The 7,306-nt window shown below is 29.2% G+C and overlaps 1 long non-coding RNA gene across 1 annotated transcript; it reads left to right on the forward strand.

The window, feature by feature from the left end:
- Positions 1-5,206: 5,206 nt before the first annotated feature.
- On the forward strand, positions 5,207-6,351 carry LOC140435619 (uncharacterized). Its single transcript, XR_011950197.1, has 3 exons — positions 5,207-5,544; positions 5,635-5,760; positions 5,872-6,351. It is a non-coding gene; the product is annotated as an uncharacterized lncRNA (long non-coding RNA).
- Positions 6,352-7,306: the final 955 nt, after the last annotated feature.

Raw genomic sequence — 7,306 nt, forward strand, 5'->3', positions numbered from 1 at the left:
GAGTAGTTGTGTCGAAAAGAAGCATAAACAACAGTAGATATGGGGGTCAGACCTGAAATTTAGGTTAAATAGAAAGGAGTGGGGAAAGATAGAGAGTTTGATGTATTGAAAAGAGGTTGTGGAGTGAACTAAGGAAGATGAATAGTTAACGAATCAATAATGATAAATGTAAATTTTATTGCAAAAGTAAAGGGTTATGAGAATAATTGGCGATGGAGTGAGAGGAAGTCTCGATTGAATGAGACATGGCGATTAACACAATTTGGACTTTTTTGTTTTTCTTTAATGATTTCAAGGCCTTCGTATAGGTTTAGTTTGAGAAAGTTTTTTTGGGGGATACTGTGGATAAGTGATACGTCTTCTGGGATATTGAGGGTGTGGTTATGTTCTTTTGGATGTTGAGAGAAGGTGGAGGTGTTTTCTCTTTTTGTGTGCTCTAGAGAGCGTGAAGACAATGACCTACATGTTCTTCCTATGTAGGTGGCATCACAATCTGAGCATTTGTCTATAATTAGGTAATTATTCTACATTAGGTAATTATCTTAGGTAATTATTAGGTAATTTTTCTACATGTTTCATTTAACGCCGTGATGACTTGTTGGGCGTGTCTAGATTTATCCCAGACGGAACAAGCATATTACCCTGTTGAGAAACATAAGGCCTCAGCTGTTGTCTTAAAGACCTGGAGATTTGCACCCCACTTGCTCTCTACAAGTTTCCGGAGAAGGTTGTTTCTCATGGAAAGCTTTTGTCTTGTGCTTTGACAGTGGAATTTATACGTTAGTGACCGGTTCAGTGTTACTCCAAGATATTTGGGCCTATCAGTATGTTTCAAGCGTTGTCCTTTCCAAGAAACATTCAGTTTTACATGCACCTATTGGTTGTTGAGATGGAATGCACATACTTGGGTTTTTAGTAGAGTTTGGCTTTAATGAGTTTTGTTTGTAATAAATTGACATCATCAGTCTGATGGTGCATTGGTTGGTCGTTGGTGTAGATGTTAAATAAGGACGGCGCCAGAACGCTTCCTAGAGGTAGGCAATTTTTTTGGGTTCTCCATCTGCTCTTCTTTCCATTTAGCACAACGTAGAAACGTGATCTAATGATATTTACCAGATCATAGTTAAGCACAGTGTTATAGATCTTAGTTAGCAAGGTTCTGTGGTTTACCATATCATAAGCCGCTGTGAGGTCTATCAAGGCTACTCCCACTATCTCTTTCTGCTCAAATCCCTCCTTTATGTATTCTGTTAGGTTCACTTGGCTTGTGCATGATTTACCTGGTCTGAAGCCTGCTAGTTCTGGGATTAGTTTTGCATCTAATGTTTCCTGGATGCGGTTTAAAATGAGGCATTCATAAAATTTATACAAATGGCATAGCAGAGATATCGGACGGTAGCTACTCGGTAGTTCAGGGTCTTTTCCAGGTTTCAGAAGGGTTACTACTTTTGATTTACGCCACAGTTTTGGAATCTGTTGGGTAGAGCGACAGATGTTAAATAGATCGAGCACCCGTTGTCTCGCTTTTTGCCCGAGGTGTTTTATAAATCTTGTTTTTTTGTTGGCCTGTGTAATAAGTATGTTACTAGAACATAATATAATTTTGATACTATAGAATCTCTTGTACAAGCTAATAGATGGAATCACAAGTTTAAACTAAAACGTTTATTTCTTAACCGCAGTGTTCAGTGGTCTATTATATAGGACGGATTAAAATTCAACAATGTAAACATATAAAACAATTTCATGAAGATTACCCTATTAAGACCAATATTACTGATAATTATGAATAAGTAAAATTTTGAAATTAAAAAAAATTGGGTGTTAATGAGTTAAAAGCAATATGAATTATATTATCATTATCAAATCTCCTCTCCTTAATTTATTCGGTTAAAGACTATAAAATGTAGACGCATAGTAAAAATATCACCTTAGAAAGGCACTCTACCGACGCGACATAGCAAAAGTGAAAATAAATTATGATATATTAAGTGTTGAAAACAAAAGTTTTCAGTGTTTTATTGTAAGATTTATATATTCATCTAAACATTTAACTAAACTCACTTTATTCCCTACAGTTGATTGAGATTACATTATAAACTTATAATTTAATTTTTATTTTGAAATGAAGGTTCCAATAAAGGGGATTCAGATTTCCTTTTTTTAAATTGGGTAAAAGTTATAGATTGACTTGAAGTTGCTTTTTGCGATTCATATTAGATATTGGATGTGGATGGTTTAAATATAGGTTTGGTTTTTTTTTATTTGAGAGGTGGAAAAATTTCATTATTGTGCGGACCTAATACTTCAAAAAATGTACTAACTTCTCTGTACTAACAACGTTTGATAAGAAATCTGTAGACTGGTATTTGCTTCCAGAAAAGATAATATTTTTCCACCACGTGTCATTTAATTTTTATTTGTTCTTTAAGTTTTGGCGACTGTTTAGAAGAAGAATCGTCTTCTTCATGTTTAGAGTCATGTACCTCGGTTTTCTGCTACCCGCAGTTAGTACATCTAATTTTGTACTGTTACAATAACGAAATATTTGTCCATATGTAAACTACTTCGTAAGGTTTTATTATGCAATTTGCAATTTAGTTAAATCTTGAAATTAATTGTATATTTTATTATCTTTTATTTTGTTATATTGGCGATTTATGTAATTTTAGTAAATTTTAATTGTTATTGTTATTTTTTTTTGACTTTTTGTAAGCTTTGTTCATACAATTGTATAATTTTCAATGACAATAAAGCATATTTCTATTTTATTATAATTGATTTACAAAGTTTATACGTTTTATTTATACGAATTGGACAGTAGAACAACAACACTGGTCTACAAAACAATGAGAAACCAATAAGAAATCTCAAGGCCCTGCCTAAAGATCGAGATTGTTTCAAGTACTTGAGTGGAAAGTTTCCCCATCTATCAGAAGCTAAATGGAAAGAAGGTGTTTTTGTTGTACCAGATATTCGTAAAATTATGTTTGATTCTGTTGAAATTAAGATAACTTCTAAGGAAAAAAAAATTTGGATTGCACTCAAAACAATTCTAACCAAGTTTTTAGGTAATGTAAAATACCTAAACTACGAGCTTATAGCAGCTAATTTATTAGATAAGTTTAAAGCTTTGTGATGTTTAATGAGACTCAAAATCTACTTTTTGCATAACTATCTTAACTTTTTTCCTAAAAATCTGGGTGTCAGTAAAGAACAAGGCAAACCATTTCATCGGGATATCAAGGTGATGGAGAAACGATACCAGGGACGTTGGAACATCAACATGATGGGTAATTACTATTGGTCACTTTATCGGCAAGAACAGAGTGCTCGCATAGGAGAAAAAGCTACTTCAGAAGTTTGTACAGAAAAAAAAACAAAATGTAATACAAAAGTATTGACTCCTGAAATGATTGTACAAACCCATACTATTACAAGATAAGAATTATATAAAAGGTATTATTCTAATACTGTATCATTTTCTATATATATATATATATATATATATATATATATATATATATATATATATATATATATATATATATATATATTGTTATGATGTGTTTTTTGTTTGAATGATGAGCAATGAGTATTTTTGATAATATAATATATAGGGTTTTTATCGCGGTTCTCAAAGAATTAGCTTGTAAGTACTTTTTTAAATTATCTTTATTATAACTATTATGAAACACACATATATATCTAACCTAGCCAATGTAAATTTAAAATAAACTATCTTTAAATTGATATTCTTATAAAACTAATTAATTGAATGATGAGCAATGAGTATTTTTGATAATATAATATATAGGGTTTTTATCGCGGTTCTCAAAGAATTAGCTTGTAAGTACTTTTTTAAGTTATCTTTATTATAACTATTATGAAACACACATATATATCTAACCTAGCCAATGTAAATTTAAAATAAACTATCTTTAAATTGATATTCTTATAAAACTAATTAAATTCTATAGACAATGTAAAATTTAAACAAACTATCTTCAAAATTGAACTTGTTATGACACTAACTAAATTATATTAACAAAATTTTGTACCTTTCTTTCACTGAATGCCTAAATGAACTGTTTTCCACTATATAGATTCTAATGATCACTAAATGTCTTCGTACTTCGGTTATCCTTGTTTTTGTGAAATTACTTCTTCCAACCATCAGCTTCTACCAATTTAAGATATAGTTTTCTTCACCAGCATTTCTACACCACCAAGCAAACCAGCAAACACCATTTATATTTATTCTTCTTTTCAATATACCAATATCCAATTATTATAAGTTGATTTATACTAATCTCCAATCATAATATAATTTTAATTCCTTCCAATGTCCATCCAATATTCTTCTAATATACTTTTATAATCTTCAATAATTATTTGTGTATAATTATAAATGTGCATTAAATATATGCATAATTTTTAATCTTCATTTAACTCACTATATTAAACAATTGGACTATCTCCAACTAACTTTCATATTTCTTATTAAACTGCTTGACTGACTTACTAAAACTGTGAACAATTCACTTCACTAACTAATCTACTAACTTTCATAATAAACTGCTTGACTTCTGACTAAAAACTCCCATCTTGAATCCAAATCACGGGCATTTATATCCTTTTGGATATTCCAGAACCATCTGGTAAGAGATCATGTTCCAATTTGTTCCATTACTTTCATATAGATGTTCTCGAAAAAAATATCTGTTCGATCCACCGCCATAATCATTATTTCGAGAATGTTCGACTGTAAACAATGGTCACACTCTGCACTCTGGAGAATTCGTTAATGTTCCATTGATAATTTTGTTGACATTTAGGCTTTTCAGATCAGAATAAACATTCAAATTAGTAACTAACACTCTAATTTAATAAAATACACATTCAAACAATATATTATTATAACCCCACTTTATATTCCCAATTATTTCCTAAAATGTCAACTTGGAGACAGAGTTTGTATAGTTGGTTGCCTAGTCACATGGCTCACTTAAATGTATCTACCACATTATAATTACTAAAATACAACTTTTTACAATTATTATATGATAATTTCTTAAAATGCCCTCACATAAATATATTTTTATAAAATTCTCTAGTATATAACTTATTTAAAATAATTAAATACTTTTTTATATCTAATATTATGTAGTATATAACTTATAAATTATTTTCTATAAACCCCAATTGTCACAATACCCCAAAATTTAAATTTAAAATAAATAATTTACTTATTATTTTTTTAAATATTAATTTTCTTATCCACATACCTTAGTAATTATAATAAATGAAATAATTTAATTTCCTATTTTAATTGTTCTATCAAATACATCCCTGTTCGCTGTCTATGTCAAAACAGAGAACAACGTAGCACAGTTCGGCTATTCTATGGTCAAACTGTCATGTCAAATGGAGAGAATAAAATATAACCTTAATTAAAAATATAATGGATATTGTGTTCTGTTTATTTATAGACAAAATCTAGGAATTATTTCCATTCAAAATAACTTTCATCAATATAAATTGGTAAGTTTTTTCACATAATTATATTAGAAAGACATTTTTATAGCAATTATAGTATCAATTTTGTGTCTAACCCCAAATTATGATTTTTAGGGTACAAATTAATTTCCATATATACAAAATTCAACAGGTATGATGTCAAATTGATTCAAAATAATGAAATCTACCATCTATTTAACAAATCAAGTCTATTGAATAAAATGGATATATCAGTAAGCTGTTAGTGTTAAGTTTATAACCTAGATATATCACTACTTTTTGAAAAAATGTACATTTTTCTTGATTTATTTTAAGTCCAACTTTATCTTATCTGTTTATTATAATTTTTAGGTGTTTCTCGTGATCTTCAGCCGTTTTAGAAAAAATTAATATATCATCAATGTAGTGAATTACAAAATGTTCATATTGATCCAAAATATCATGAAGACATCTACATAGAACACTGCAAGATGATTGAAGTCCAAATGGTACTAGTTTGAATTGATATACTACTCCATCTATCTGAAATCCTGTATACTGTCTACTTTTTCTTTCTAGAGGTATTAACCAAAAGCTATGCTGTAAATCAATTTTAGTGAAAAATGACATTCCTGTAATTCTTCCTAATATTCCATCTATACTCATTGGTGCTTCAAATTGCTTTTCAGTAATCTTGTTAATATTCCTTGCATCCAAACATAACCTGATTTCACCTGATCTTTTTCGTACTACTACTATGGGGTTAATAAAACGTGTGTCTGCCTTCTCAATGATCCCATCTTCTAACATATTATTAATTGTTTTGTTTACTTCTTCTCTGTATTTATATGGTATTGGGTATGATTTTGTTTTAAAATCTTTTTCTTCTTTAACTTTTATACTATGGATATAATTTTGTGCAATTCTATTTTCTTTATTGACAAGTCCCTTGTGTTGCTGCAATATGGAAATGACTATTGATTTATATTCTTCAGGGCAATTTAAAACTTTTATCATATCTTCTTCTTTACAAATAAAATTATTCTTCATTATGTACTCATTATTCCTTGCTTCCAATTTTACGCACTCCGCCTCGTAGGCATCCATCTGCTTAAAATTTCCATTCCTTAAATATTCACTACAATAATTATTCTTTACATTCTTTTGGGACATTTCCCTATCATCAAAATACATTTCTTCTTCATAAACATCATTATTTTCTTTTAATAATATCCTATCAACTCTTATTCCTTCTTCCACCTCATCTTTCTGCATAAATTTAATTATTTGCCCTTCCAAAGTTACCATTTTTTCTTCAAAATCTATCTTTACTTTCTTCTTTTCCAATTCATCATTTCCCATTAATATATCAACACATAAATCCTTGACAATAAATCCTTGCATATTAATTTCTTTATTAAGAATATTAATTTTAAAATTGGCTAGTTTATCAATTTCACCCAACTTCTTATTATTTGCACCAACAATTTTAATTTTTGGAATCTTTATTATATCTGATAATTTTAATGTATTAAAAATAAAATTCTCCGAGACTAAAGTACTTTCTGAACCAGTATCTATCATAATCTTAATCATTTTATTTTTGGCCAAAGCATTTATATAAATTAAATTAATAGATTCAATAATTTTCTCTTCATCTAAAGAAATAAATTCAGAAGGTTTTTCATAATAGCAATGGCCTAACTTGTAATTCAGAAAGTTTACTGCACAAAATTTTGATTATTAGAATTGTCAGATTGTATCTGACCACTTGAATCTGATGTCCTATGTCCTTCCCTACTATGAC

The sequence above is a fragment of the Diabrotica undecimpunctata genome, chromosome 3, assembly GCF_040954645.1.
Source record: "Diabrotica undecimpunctata isolate CICGRU chromosome 3, icDiaUnde3, whole genome shotgun sequence".
NCBI lineage: Eukaryota > Metazoa > Arthropoda > Insecta > Coleoptera > Chrysomelidae > Diabrotica > Diabrotica undecimpunctata.